The sequence below is a fragment of the Bos indicus genome, chromosome 29 (genome assembly GCF_029378745.1).
Source record: "Bos indicus isolate NIAB-ARS_2022 breed Sahiwal x Tharparkar chromosome 29, NIAB-ARS_B.indTharparkar_mat_pri_1.0, whole genome shotgun sequence".
Lineage (NCBI taxonomy): Eukaryota > Metazoa > Chordata > Mammalia > Artiodactyla > Bovidae > Bos > Bos indicus.
The window spans coordinates 100,605-112,826 of record NC_091788.1 but is presented as its reverse complement, the minus strand read 5'-3'; the positions used below and the strand labels follow the sequence as shown (position 1 = coordinate 112,826).

The 12,222-nt window shown below is 58.3% G+C and overlaps 3 pseudogenes; all 3 read right to left on the bottom strand.

Moving 5' to 3' along the window:
• Positions 1 to 773: 773 nt before the first annotated feature.
• LOC139180811 (5S ribosomal RNA) lies at positions 774 to 893 on the bottom strand (annotated as a pseudogene).
• Positions 894 to 4,319: 3,426 nt separating this feature from the next.
• LOC139180800 (5S ribosomal RNA) lies at positions 4,320 to 4,439 on the bottom strand (annotated as a pseudogene).
• Positions 4,440 to 7,865: 3,426 nt separating this feature from the next.
• Positions 7,866 to 7,985, bottom strand: LOC139180791 (5S ribosomal RNA; annotated as a pseudogene).
• Between the last annotated feature and the right edge of the window lie 4,237 nt (positions 7,986 to 12,222).

The following is a 12,222-nucleotide window of genomic DNA, read 5'->3' as shown; positions in this document are numbered from 1 at the left end:
GGAGAAGAACGTGAGGAGCAAGCCTGAAGGGAAGTGGTCGTATCTTCAATATGCTGGGAACATACGAGAGCCGTTGGAGCAGGGAGGTGACAGCATTGCATCTGCATTTCCAAAAGGTCATCTTGCTCCACATCACTAATGATTGGAGAGGCTCAACTCCAAACTCCAAGGAGGGACCACTTCACATGAGTCCGATTGGGCCTCACTGCGATGTCTGTCAATAACCAATGCTGGAGAAGATGTGGAGCAAAGGGAACTCTCCTCCACGGTGAGTAGGAATGGGCGTGGGTAGAGCCGGTATGGAAAAGATTATGGAGGTTCCCGAAGGAACTGAAAGTGGAAGTAGCCTATGGTCCAGCAGTCCGACTCCCAGGCATAGATCCACCCACAGTATAAGTGAACAAGATAGATGCCCCGTTTGGGCTCATCTATCTGTGCGTGCGCGCGCACATGCGCATGCGCGATGGCCTGCGAGGCAGGGGGTGGGGGGGGGGTGCTGGGGATCTGGCTTGAGTCGGTGCAAGCCCCGGGATTGCCTGAGGCAAGCCAAAGGAGCCCCAGATGGAGACGGGACTGCCGGTCGTCGGGTGTCCTGGAAGCCGAATGTGAATGCGGAGGGGCTCGCGGGCCGCGCGGAGGCAACCCAGGTCTGCAGCGGGAGTCGGGGCCCCGGCCAGCCGCTCCCCGCGGCCCGGGAGGGGCTGGGGCTGCGGGGGGGATCCAAGAATCGGGACGCGCGGCGGGGGCTAAAGGACCTCTTCTGGTAGGCAAAAAGCCTCGAGCACCCGGGATTCCCAAGTGGTCTCCCATCCAAGATCCTAACCAGGCCCGACCCTGCTTAGCTTCCGAGATCAGACGAGATCGGGCGCCTTCAGGCTGATAGGGCCGGAGCCGGAGGCGGTTGGCGCGGGGCGCCCTAAGAGCCTTGGGCTTCGCCTCCCTTTCGCTCTGCCCTGCAGGTCGGGCCAACGGGCCGCACCTCTCGTCGCGGGGCGTGCTGTACTTGAGCCGCACGACCCGCGACCGGACTCCAGCCTGCTGACGCCGGCCCGCCCCCCCGAACACCGCCAACACCAGACCAGCAAGCGCCTGGCCGGGCCCGGGGGCCCGAGGGGCTTCCAGGACCCCCCATTGACCGGGAGGGCGTGCGTGCGTGCGTGCGCGCGGGGCCTGGCGGCAGGGCTGAGGGGTGCGGAGGTCTCGGCGCCCTCCCAGCCGCGGCCACTCCAGACCCGGCCGCGCTCGCTGAGCGGGGCCTCCCCCCGATCCCATTCGCTGCTCAGGCCCGCGCGGCCCCGGAGGTGTCGGTCTTCGGCGCCCGCCGCCTCCCAACCCCCGCGGCCCAGGGGCCTCTGAACCTCCTGCGGGCCTAGACGCAGCGAAACTTGAGCGCCCAACTTGCCCGGCACCTGTCCGGTGCCCAAACCCACCAGAAGCCAGGGAGGCGCGGTCGACCGGAGCGCCTCAGCCCCTCCCCTTCGCTCTACCGAGGCCCCCCCCTTTGCCCCCACGCCAAGCCCTCGACCTTCCTGAGAGAGCAGACGAGCCACAGGCAGGCACACAGACAGACACACAGACACTCGCACGCACCCACGCCAAGGGAGACAGCTGGCCTGCGCAAGCTCCTCAGCCAGAGCCAGAGCGCCTGGGAGAGGCCGGGGCCAGACGAACGGGCCGGCGGCTGGCTGTCAGGAGATACAGAGGCAGAAATACATGAAGATTCCGAGACAGACTCCAAGACGGCAAAAGGAGATACACACACACACACACACACACACACACACACACACACACACACTTGAGTGTGGTCTTTGGAAATACTTGTGTTCGTAGTTGCTGGGTTGAGCCCAACTTTAATACAACCCATGGACTGCGGCCCATCAGGCTCCTCTGTCCGTGGCATTTCCCAGGCGAGGATACTGGAGTGGGTTGCCATTTCCTTCTCCGGCGGGATCTTCCCGACCCAGGGATCAAACCCCAGTCTCCTGCGCGCGGATGCCTTGCCATCTGAACCAGGACATTGCTAATTCCCTAGGCAAAATACAAAGAATAGAGCTCGTGTTCTACTAAATGGAAAGATGATTTCAAAAACAGAAGCTGTCCTTTGTTGGTATCTGTGAATCTTTATGTAGTTTTCGTTGATTTTTACTGTTAAGGCTAACTGAACAAGGCAAGAGAGAAACCCCAGAATTGAAAAGCAATTGACGGTTTTGAAAGAAACATGTGCAGGTGAAGCTCTCTTCCTTTTTGAGAGATGCTTAAATGCAAAATCTTGATTCAACACATATGACTTTTGTGCACTTTCTTTCAAATCTCCATGACGAAACCCTAAGGCGTCCAGGAAGAAAGGAGTAGAGGGGCAGACAAAAAGAGCAACCTTTCCCCTTGGTGCCATCGCAACCAGCTGCTTAGTTCCTTCATCTCAAGGACTATCATCTGGGCTTCTCTGGTTTGTCTGATTCTTGTTTCGGGGACCGTTTCTCGTCACAAGGCTGTCAACAGTGGGGGTGGGGTGTGTGTGTGTGGGGGGGGGGAGCCCTTCTTTCCATTCCACATGAGACCCAGTGGACAATCCAGGCCCTGCCCACTGCATTGAGTGTGCAGCAACAATATCAACGGTAATGCCGGTGAACAATGCGTATTCCTGGAATCCACTCCGTTGGCTACTGACTGTGTGTGGTGGTGGTCTGGAACCTAGACCTGGAAGCTTTCTGGATGATTGCAAATGACACCAAAGTCTGAGGACGATGGAAGATCTTCACATTTCTGCAAGAGCCACACACCTCCAGAAGGAACCACAAGACTTGCCTGAAATGGTCAAGGTATAAGTCTTGGACTCAACGTTGGAAGGTCTCCACCTTTGCTATGGAAGTCAAACGATCTTTCTTTGAAATGAAAATGGAGCATACTGAACGTTCCCATTCTTCTAGAGCATTTGAAAAGCCCTAACTTGTAGAAGTCTGCTGTACGAGTTCCTTGAAAGCAAGAACCTCTATGTATGGATATGTCTTCATGCCTTAGATTGTGCCTCGAATATAGTGTACACATCAACCCAGGAAAGGAAAGAATTGAATCGCCAAATAGACAAAGAGATCAAAAGTGCCGAGCCAAGTGACCCCTTGAGGCTTCCAAGAGCTTTTCTGTCTTTCACACACTAAGTAAATACTGAGCACCTACGATGAGCTAGGAGGCATGTAATAAGTTTCAGGGAATAGAAGGCGGAGAGAAGAAGACACAGAGTTCCTGCTTTCACTGAGACGACTCTAATGATACATCACAGGCAGATCCTTTGAGAACCTATAGAGGGGCCTCTTCCCTCACCACAAAACCTGGGTGTCAGGGAAGGCTTTCCAGAGGCACCATTTCGTTGAGGTCCATAGGTTGAACCTAGGTAAACCAGGGTTGAGATGCAGGAAGAATTTCAGGCAGGGAAAATAGCATCTTGGAAGGCTATGTGACCAGGGAAACTTAGGACATTCAAGAAACGAAAAATGCCCTATGGGATGGAAGCCAAAGAGTGCAGAGGGCATTCCAGGCAAAAGACATCGGAGAAGAACGTGAGGAGCAAGCCTGAAGGGAAGTGGTCGTATCTTCAATATGCTGGGAACATACGAGAGCCGTTGGAGCAGGGAGGTGACAGCATTGCATCTGCATTTCCAAAAGGTCATCTTGCTCCACATCACTAATGATTGGAGAGGCTCAACTCCAAACTCCAAGGAGGGACCACTTCACATGAGTCCGATTGGGCCTCACTGCGATGTCTGTCAATAACCAATGCTGGAGAAGATGTGGAGCAAAGGGAACTCTCCTCCACGGTGAGTAGGAATGGGCGTGGGTAGAGCCGGTATGGAAAAGATTATGGAGGTTCCCGAAGGAACTAAAAGTGGAAGTAGCCTATGGTCCAGCAGTCCGACTCCCAGGCATAGATCCACCCACAGTATAAGTGAACAAGATAGATGCCCCGTTTGGGCTCATCTATCTGTGCGTGCGCGCGCACATGCGCATGCGCGATGGCCTGCGAGGCAGGGGGTGGGGGGGGGTGCTGGGGATCTGGCTTGAGTCGGTGCAAGCCCCGGGATTGCCTGAGGCAAGCCAAAGGAGCCCCAGATGGAGACGGGACTGCCGGTCGTCGGGTGTCCTGGAAGCCGAATGCGAATGCGGAGGGGCTCGCGGGCCGCGCGGAGGCAACCCAGGTCTGCAGCGGGAGTCGGGGCCCCGGCCAGCCGCTCCCCGCGGCCCGGGAGGGGCTGGGGCTGCGGGGGGGATCCAAGAATCGGGACGCGCGGCGGGGGCTAAAGGACCTCTTCTGGTAGGCAAAAAGCCTCGAGCACCCGGGATTCCCAGGTGGTCTCCCATCCAAGATCCTAACCAGGCCCGACCCTGCTTAGCTTCCGAGATCAGACGAGATCGGGCGCCTTCAGGCTGATAGGGCCGGAGCCGGAGGCGGTTGGCGCGGGGCGCCCTAAGAGCCTTGGGCTTCGCCTCCCTTTCGCTCTGCCCTGCAGGTCGGGCCAACGGGCCGCACCTCTCGTCGCGGGGCGTGCTGTACTTGAGCCGCACGACCCGCGACCGGACTCCAGCCTGCTGACGCCGGCCCGCCCCCCCGAACACCGCCAACACCAGACCAGCAAGCGCCTGGCCGGGCCCGGGGGCCCGAGGGGCTTCCAGGACCCCCCATTGACCGGGAGGGCGTGCGTGCGTGCGTGCGCGCGGGGCCTGGCGGCAGGGCTGAGGGGTGCGGAGGTCTCGGCGCCCTCCCACCCGCGGCCACTCCAGACCCGGCCGCGCTCGCTGAGCGGGGCCTCCCCCCGATCCCATTCGCTGCTCAGGCCCGCGCGGCCCCGGAGGTGTCGGTCTTCGGCGCCCGCCGCCTCCCAACCCCCGCGGCCCAGGGGCCTCTGAACCTCCTGCGGGCCTAGGCGCAGCGAAACTTGAGCGCCCAACTTGCCCGGCACCTGTCCGGTGCCCAAACCCACCAGAAGCCAGGGAGGCGCGGTCGACCGGAGCGCCTCAGCCCCTCCCCTTCGCTCTACCGAGGCCCCCCCCTTTGCCCCCACGCCAAGCCCTCGACCTTCCTGAGAGAGCAGACGAGCCACAGGCAGGCACACAGACAGACACACAGACACTCGCACGCACCCACGCCAAGGGAGACAGCTGGCCTGCGCAAGCTCCTCAGCCAGAGCCAGAGCGCCTGGGAGAGGCCGGGGCCAGACGAACGGGCCGGCGGCTGGCTGTCAGGAGATACAGAGGCAGAAATACATGAAGATTCCGAGACAGACTCCAAGACGGCAAGAGGAGATACACACACACACACACACACACACACACACACACACACACACACTTGAGTGTGGTCTTTGGAAATACTTGTGTTCGTAGTTGCTGGGTTGAGCCCAACTTTAATACAACCCATGGACTGCGGCCCATCAGGCTCCTCTGTCCGTGGCATTTCCCAGGCGAGGATACTGGAGTGGGTTGCCATTTCCTTCTCCGGCGGGATCTTCCCGACCCAGGGATCAAACCCCAGTCTCCTGCGCGCGGATGCCTTGCCATCTGAACCAGGACATTGCTAATTCCCTAGGCAAAATACAAAGAATAGAGCTCGTGTTCTACTAAATGGAAAGATGATTTCAAAAACAGAAGCTGTCCTTTGTTGGTATCTTTGAATCTTTATGTAGTTTTCGTTGATTTTTACTGTTAAGGCTAACTGAACAAGGCAAGAGAGAAACCCCAGAATTGAAAAGCAATTGACGGTTTTGAAAGAAACATGTGCAGGTGAAGCTCTCTTCCTTTTTGAGAGATGGTTAAATGCAAAATCTTGATTCAACACATATGACTTTTGTGCACTTTCTTTCAAATCTCCATGACAAAACCCTAAGGCGTCCAGGAAGAAAGGAGTAGAGGGGCAGACAAAAAGAGCAACCTTTCCCCTTGGTGCCATCGCAACCAGCTGCTTAGTTCCTTCATCTCAAGGACTATCATCTGGGCTTCTCTGGTTTGTCTGATTCTTGTTTCGGGGACCGTTTCTCGTCACAAGGCTGTCAACAGTGGGGGTGGGGTGTGTGTGTGTGGGGGGGGGGAGCCCTTCTTTCCATTCCACATGAGACCCAGTGGACAATCCAGGCCCTGCCCACTGCATTGAGTGTGCAGCAACAATATCAACGGTAATGCCGGTGAACAATGCGTATTCCTGGAATCCACTCCGTTGGCTACTGACTGTGTGTGGTGGTGGTCTGGAACCTAGACCTGGAAGCTTTCTGGATGATTGCAAATGACACCAAAGTCTGAGGACGATGGAAGATCTTCACATTTCTGCAAGAGCCACACACCTCCAGAAGGAACCACAAGACTTGCCTGAAATGGTCAAGGTATAAGTCTTGGACTCAACGTTGGAAGGTCTCCACCTTTGCTATGGAAGTCAAACGATCTTTCTTTGAAATGAAAATGGAGCATACTGAACGTTCCCATTCTTCTAGAGCATTTGAAAAGCCCTAACTTGTAGAAGTCTGCTGTACGAGTTCCTTGAAAGCAAGAACCTCTATGTATGGATATGTCTTCATGCCTTAGATTGTGCCTCGAATATAGTGTACACATCAACCCAGGAAAGGAAAGAATTGAATCGCCAAATAGACAAAGAGATCAAAAGTGCCGAGCCAAGTGACCCCTTGAGGCTTCCAAGAGCTTTTCTGTCTTTCACACACTAAGTAAATACTGAGCACCTACGATGAGCTAGGAGGCATGTAATAAGTTTCAGGGAATAGAAGGCGGAGAGAAGAAGACACAGAGTTCCTGCTTTCACTGAGACGACTCTAATGATACATCACAGGCAGATCCTTTGAGAACCTATAGAGGGGCCTCTTCCCTCACCACAAAACCTGGGTGTCAGGGAAGGCTTTCCAGAGGCACCATTTCGTTGAGGTCCATAGGTTGAACCTAGGTAAACCAGGGTTGAGATGCAGGAAGAATTTCAGGCAGGGAAAATAGCATCTTGGAAGGCTATGTGACCAGGGAAACTTAGGACATTCAAGAAACGAAAAATGCCCTATGGGATGGAAGCCAAAGAGTGCAGAGGGCATTCCAGGCAAAAGACATCGGAGAAGAACGTGAGGAGCAAGCCTGAAGGGAAGTGGTCGTATCTTCAATATGCTGGGAACATACGAGAGCCGTTGGAGCAGGGAGGTGACAGCATTGCATCTGCATTTCCAAAAGGTCATCTTGCTCCACATCACTAATGATTGGAGAGGCTCAACTCCAAACTCCAAGGAGGGACCACTTCACATGAGTCCGATTGGGCCTCACTGCGATGTCTGTCAATAACCAATGCTGGAGAAGATGTGGAGCAAAGGGAACTCTCCTCCACGGTGAGTAGGAATGGGCGTGGGTAGAGCCGGTATGGAAAAGATTATGGAGGTTCCCGAAGGAACTAAAAGTGGAAGTAGCCTATGGTCCAGCAGTCCGACTCCCAGGCATAGATCCACCCACAGTATAAGTGAACAAGATAGATGCCCCGTTTGGGCTCATCTATCTGTGCGTGCGCGCGCACATGCGCATGCGCGATGGCCTGCGAGGCAGGGGGTGGGGGGGGGTGCTGGGGATCTGGCTTGAGTCGGTGCAAGCCCCGGGATTGCCTGAGGCAAGCCAAAGGAGCCCCAGATGGAGACGGGACTGCCGGTCGTCGGGTGTCCTGGAAGCCGAATGCGAATGCGGAGGGGCTCGCGGGCCGCGCGGAGGCAACCCAGGTCTGCAGCGGGAGTCGGGGCCCCGGCCAGCCGCTCCCCGCGGCCCGGGAGGGGCTGGGGCTGCGGGGGGGATCCAAGAATCGGGACGCGCGGCGGGGGCTAAAGGACCTCTTCTGGTAGGCAAAAAGCCTCGAGCACCCGGGATTCCCAGGTGGTCTCCCATCCAAGATCCTAACCAGGCCCGACCCTGCTTAGCTTCCGAGATCAGACGAGATCGGGCGCCTTCAGGCTGATAGGGCCGGAGCCGGAGGCGGTTGGCGCGGGGCGCCCTAAGAGCCTTGGGCTTCGCCTCCCTTTCGCTCTGCCCTGCAGGTCGGGCCAACGGGCCGCACCTCTCGTCGCGGGGCGTGCTGTACTTGAGCCGCACGACCCGCGACCGGACTCCAGCCTGCTGACGCCGGCCCGCCCCCCCGAACACCGCCAACACCAGACCAGCAAGCGCCTGGCCGGGCCCGGGGGCCCGAGGGGCTTCCAGGACCCCCCATTGACCGGGAGGGCGTGCGTGCGTGCGTGCGCGCGGGGCCTGGCGGCAGGGCTGAGGGGTGCGGAGGTCTCGGCGCCCTCCCACCCGCGGCCACTCCAGACCCGGCCGCGCTCGCTGAGCGGGGCCTCCCCCCGATCCCATTCGCTGCTCAGGCCCGCGCGGCCCCGGAGGTGTCGGTCTTCGGCGCCCGCCGCCTCCCAACCCCCGCGGCCCAGGGGCCTCTGAACCTCCTGCGGGCCTAGACGCAGCGAAACTTGAGCGCCCAACTTGCCCGGCACCTGTCCGGTGCCCAAACCCACCAGAAGCCAGGGAGGCGCGGTCGACCGGAGCGCCTCAGCCCCTCCCCTTCGCTCTACCGAGGCCCCCCCCTTTGCCCCCACGCCAAGCCCTCGACCTTCCTGAGAGAGCAGACGAGCCACAGGCAGGCACACAGACAGACACACAGACACTCGCACGCACCCACGCCAAGGGAGACAGCTGGCCTGCGCAAGCTCCTCAGCCAGAGCCAGAGCGCCTGGGAGAGGCCGGGGCCAGACGAACGGGCCGGCGGCTGGCTGTCAGGAGATACAGAGGCAGAAATACATGAAGATTCCGAGACAGACTCCAAGACGGCAAGAGGAGATACACACACACACACACACACACACACACACACACTTGAGTGTGGTCTTTGGAAATACTTGTGTTGTCTTTGGAAATACTTTGGAAATACGAAGGTCGGGAACCCCTTCCAGACAAAGCAGGGGAGTCGACCCTCCTGTCCAAATCAGGAGGGTAGAAGGGGCTCAGAGGAAGCGGTGCCGCAAAACCTCGGTGTTCCTCTCGAGGGAGACCGGGATTTCGGGGAACTTTGTGGGTCGCATCAAGGGTGCCAAGGGCCCTTTCGACCTCCAATTCCTAACGTGGGACTTCTCCTGAGGCGCTGTAGCGGGAAAGGGCTTCATCTTGCGATGACGGGGGAGCCACGTGGTTTTTCTCGAGTTACGGCGGGATTCTCGAGTTACGACGGGGAATTCAGGCTGCCTCTTGTGTTGGCCCAGGCAAGTCCAATCTTCCATTCGAGTTGCGAAGGAAAGCTGGGGATTGCTCTCGAGTGACTGCAGGGCCAATAGACCTCATCTAGGCTTGTGTCCAGAAGCCAATGTTCCTCTCCAGGGGCGACAGGGATCTCGGGGTTGCATTCCAGACGCACCCGGGGAGACAGGCATTCATCTCGAGTGGAAGCAAAGAACCCCGCTCTGCTCTCGAATCGCGACGGGTATCTCTTGGAGCTCACTGGGTGGACTCAAGGGAGTCAAGCCTCCTGAGGCGTTTGGAGAGAGGTCGCGAGATTGGTCTCTAGGCCATGCAGGAGACGAAGGCCCTCATCTCTCGATGACGGGGGAATCTCGGGGTTGTTCTCGAGCGGCGGCCCCAGTGTGCGGTTTCTCACGAGGTACGACGGCGAGGTCAGTGAGCCTCTCGTGGGGCGCCAGGGAAGTCGGGTCTCCATGCGAGTGGCGAGGGGGAGCGCGTCATTGCTCCCGAGCCATGGTAGGGGAATGTGGCCTCGAGACGTGTTGAAGAAGGTCTCTCGAGGTCTTTCTCGGGTTGAGGCAGGAAACCCTGGGTTCCCTCGACTTGTGCAGGTGACCTCAGGGGGCTTCTCATGGTGGCTCTGAGAAGCCAGGGAAACTGGAGGTGGGAGGGGCCTCTCGGGACTCCACTGGGCTTGGTGCATTGGAAGAGGGCCTCATCTCCAGTTGAGGCAGGAACCGCAGGGTACCTCTGATTTCAGACTCCGATCGCAGGGTCCCTGCAGACTGGGGACAGGAGAGTCAGGCCTCGTCTTGGGTTGAGGCATGGAACTCCGCTTGCCTCTCGAGATGTCCCCGGGGAGAGAGGCCGCTTGTCGAGCTGTATTTGGAACCTGGGGTTTTTTCCGAACGATGCACGGAAAAACTGCCCCTTCGTGTTGACTTCATTCACAGGCTGGAGTTCGGAGAGGTGTCCGGGCATCGGGTTCTTATCAAGAGGGGACCGGGAAATCGGGGTCCTACGGAATGTGGAACCACCCACGAGGCCACGTCTGGAATGTCTTCGTGAGACCGGCCTCATCCTGAGGTGCGACCGGAAGGTCGGGAACCCCTTCCAGACAAAGCAGGGGAGTCGACCCTCCTGTCCAGATCAGGAGGGGAGAAAGGGCTCAGAGGAGGGGGTGCCGGAAAACCTCAGTGTTCCTCTCGAGGGAGACCGGGATTTCGGGGAACTTTGTGGGTCGCATCAAGGGTGCCAAGGGCCCTTTCGACCTCCAATTCCTAACGTGGGACTTCTCCTGAGGCGCTGTAGCGGGAAAGGGCTTCATCTTGCGATGACGGGGGAGCCACGTGGTTTTTCTCGAGTTACGGCGGGATTCTCGAGTTACGACGGGGAATTCAGGCTGCCTCTTGTGTTGGCCCAGGCAAGTCCAATCTTCCATTCGAGTTGCGAAGGAAAGCTGGGGATTGCTCTCGAGTGACTGCAGGGCCAATAGACCTCATCTAGGCTTGTGTCCAGAAGCCAATGTTCCTCTCCAGGGGCGACAGGGATCTCGGGGTTGCATTCCAGACGCACCCGGGGAGACAGGCATTCATCTCGAGTGGAAGCAAAGAACCCCGCTCTGCTCTCGAATCGCGACGGGTATCTCTTGGAGCTCACTGGGTGGACTCAAGGGAGTCAAGCCTCCTGAGGCGTTTGGAGAGAGGTCGCGAGATTGGTCTCTAGGCCATGCAGGAGACGAAGGCCCTCATCTCTCGATGACGGGGGAATCTCGGGGTTGTTCTCGAGCGGCGGCCCCAGTGTGCGGTTTCTCACGAGGTACGACGGCGAGGTCAGTGAGCCTCTCGTGGGGCGCCAGGGAAGTCGGGTCTCCATGCGAGTGGCGAGGGGGAGCGCGTCATTGCTCCCGAGCCATGGTAGGGGAATGTGGCCTCGAGACGTGTTGAAGAAGGTCTCTCGAGGTCTTTCTCGGGTTGAGGCAGGAAACCCTGGGTTCCCTCGACTTGTGCAGGTGACCTCAGGGGGCTTCTCATGGTGGCTCTGAGAAGCCAGGGAAACTGGAGGTGGGAGGGGCCTCTCGGGACTCCACTGGGCTTGGTGCATTGGAAGAGGGCCTCATCTCCAGTTGAGGCAGGAACCGCAGGGTACCTCTGATTTCAGACTCCGATCGCAGGGTCCCTGCAGACTGGGGACAGGAGAGTCAGGCCTCGTCTTGGGTTGAGGCATGGAACTCCGCTTGCCTCTCGAGATGTCCCCGGGGAGAGAGGCCGCTTGTCGAGCTGTATTTGGAACCTGGGGTTTTTTCCGAACGATGCACGGAAAAACTGCCCCTTCGTGTTGACTTCATTCACAGGCTGGAGTTCGGAGAGGTGTCCGGGCATCGGGTTCTTATCAAGAGGGGACCGGGAAATCGGGGTCCTACGGAATGTGGAACCACCCACGAGGCCACGTCTGGAATGTCTTCGTGAGACCGGCCTCATCCTGAGGTGCGACCGGAAGGTCGGGAACCCCTTCCAGACAAAGCAGGGGAGTCGACCCTCCTGTCCAGATCAGGAGGGGAGAAAGGGCTCAGAGGAGGGGGTGCCGGAAAACCTCAGTGTTCCTCTCGAGGGAGACCGGGATTTCGGGGAACTTTGTGGGTCGCATCAAGGGTGCCAAGGGCCCTTTCGACCTCCAATTCCTAACGTGGGACTTCTCCTGAGGCGCAGTAGCGGGAAAGGGCTTCATCTTGCGATGACGGGGGGAGCCACGTGGTTTTTCTCGAGTTACGGCGGGATTCTCGAGTTACGACGGGGAATTCAGGCTGCCTCTTGTGTTGGCCCAGGCAAGTCCAATCTTCCATTCGAGTTGCGAAGGAAAGCTGGGGATTGCTCTCGAGTGACTGCAGGGCCAATAGACCTCATCTAGGCTTGTGTCCAGAAGCCAATGTTCCTCTCCAGGGGCGACAGGGATCTCGGGGTTGCATTCCAGACGCACCCGGGG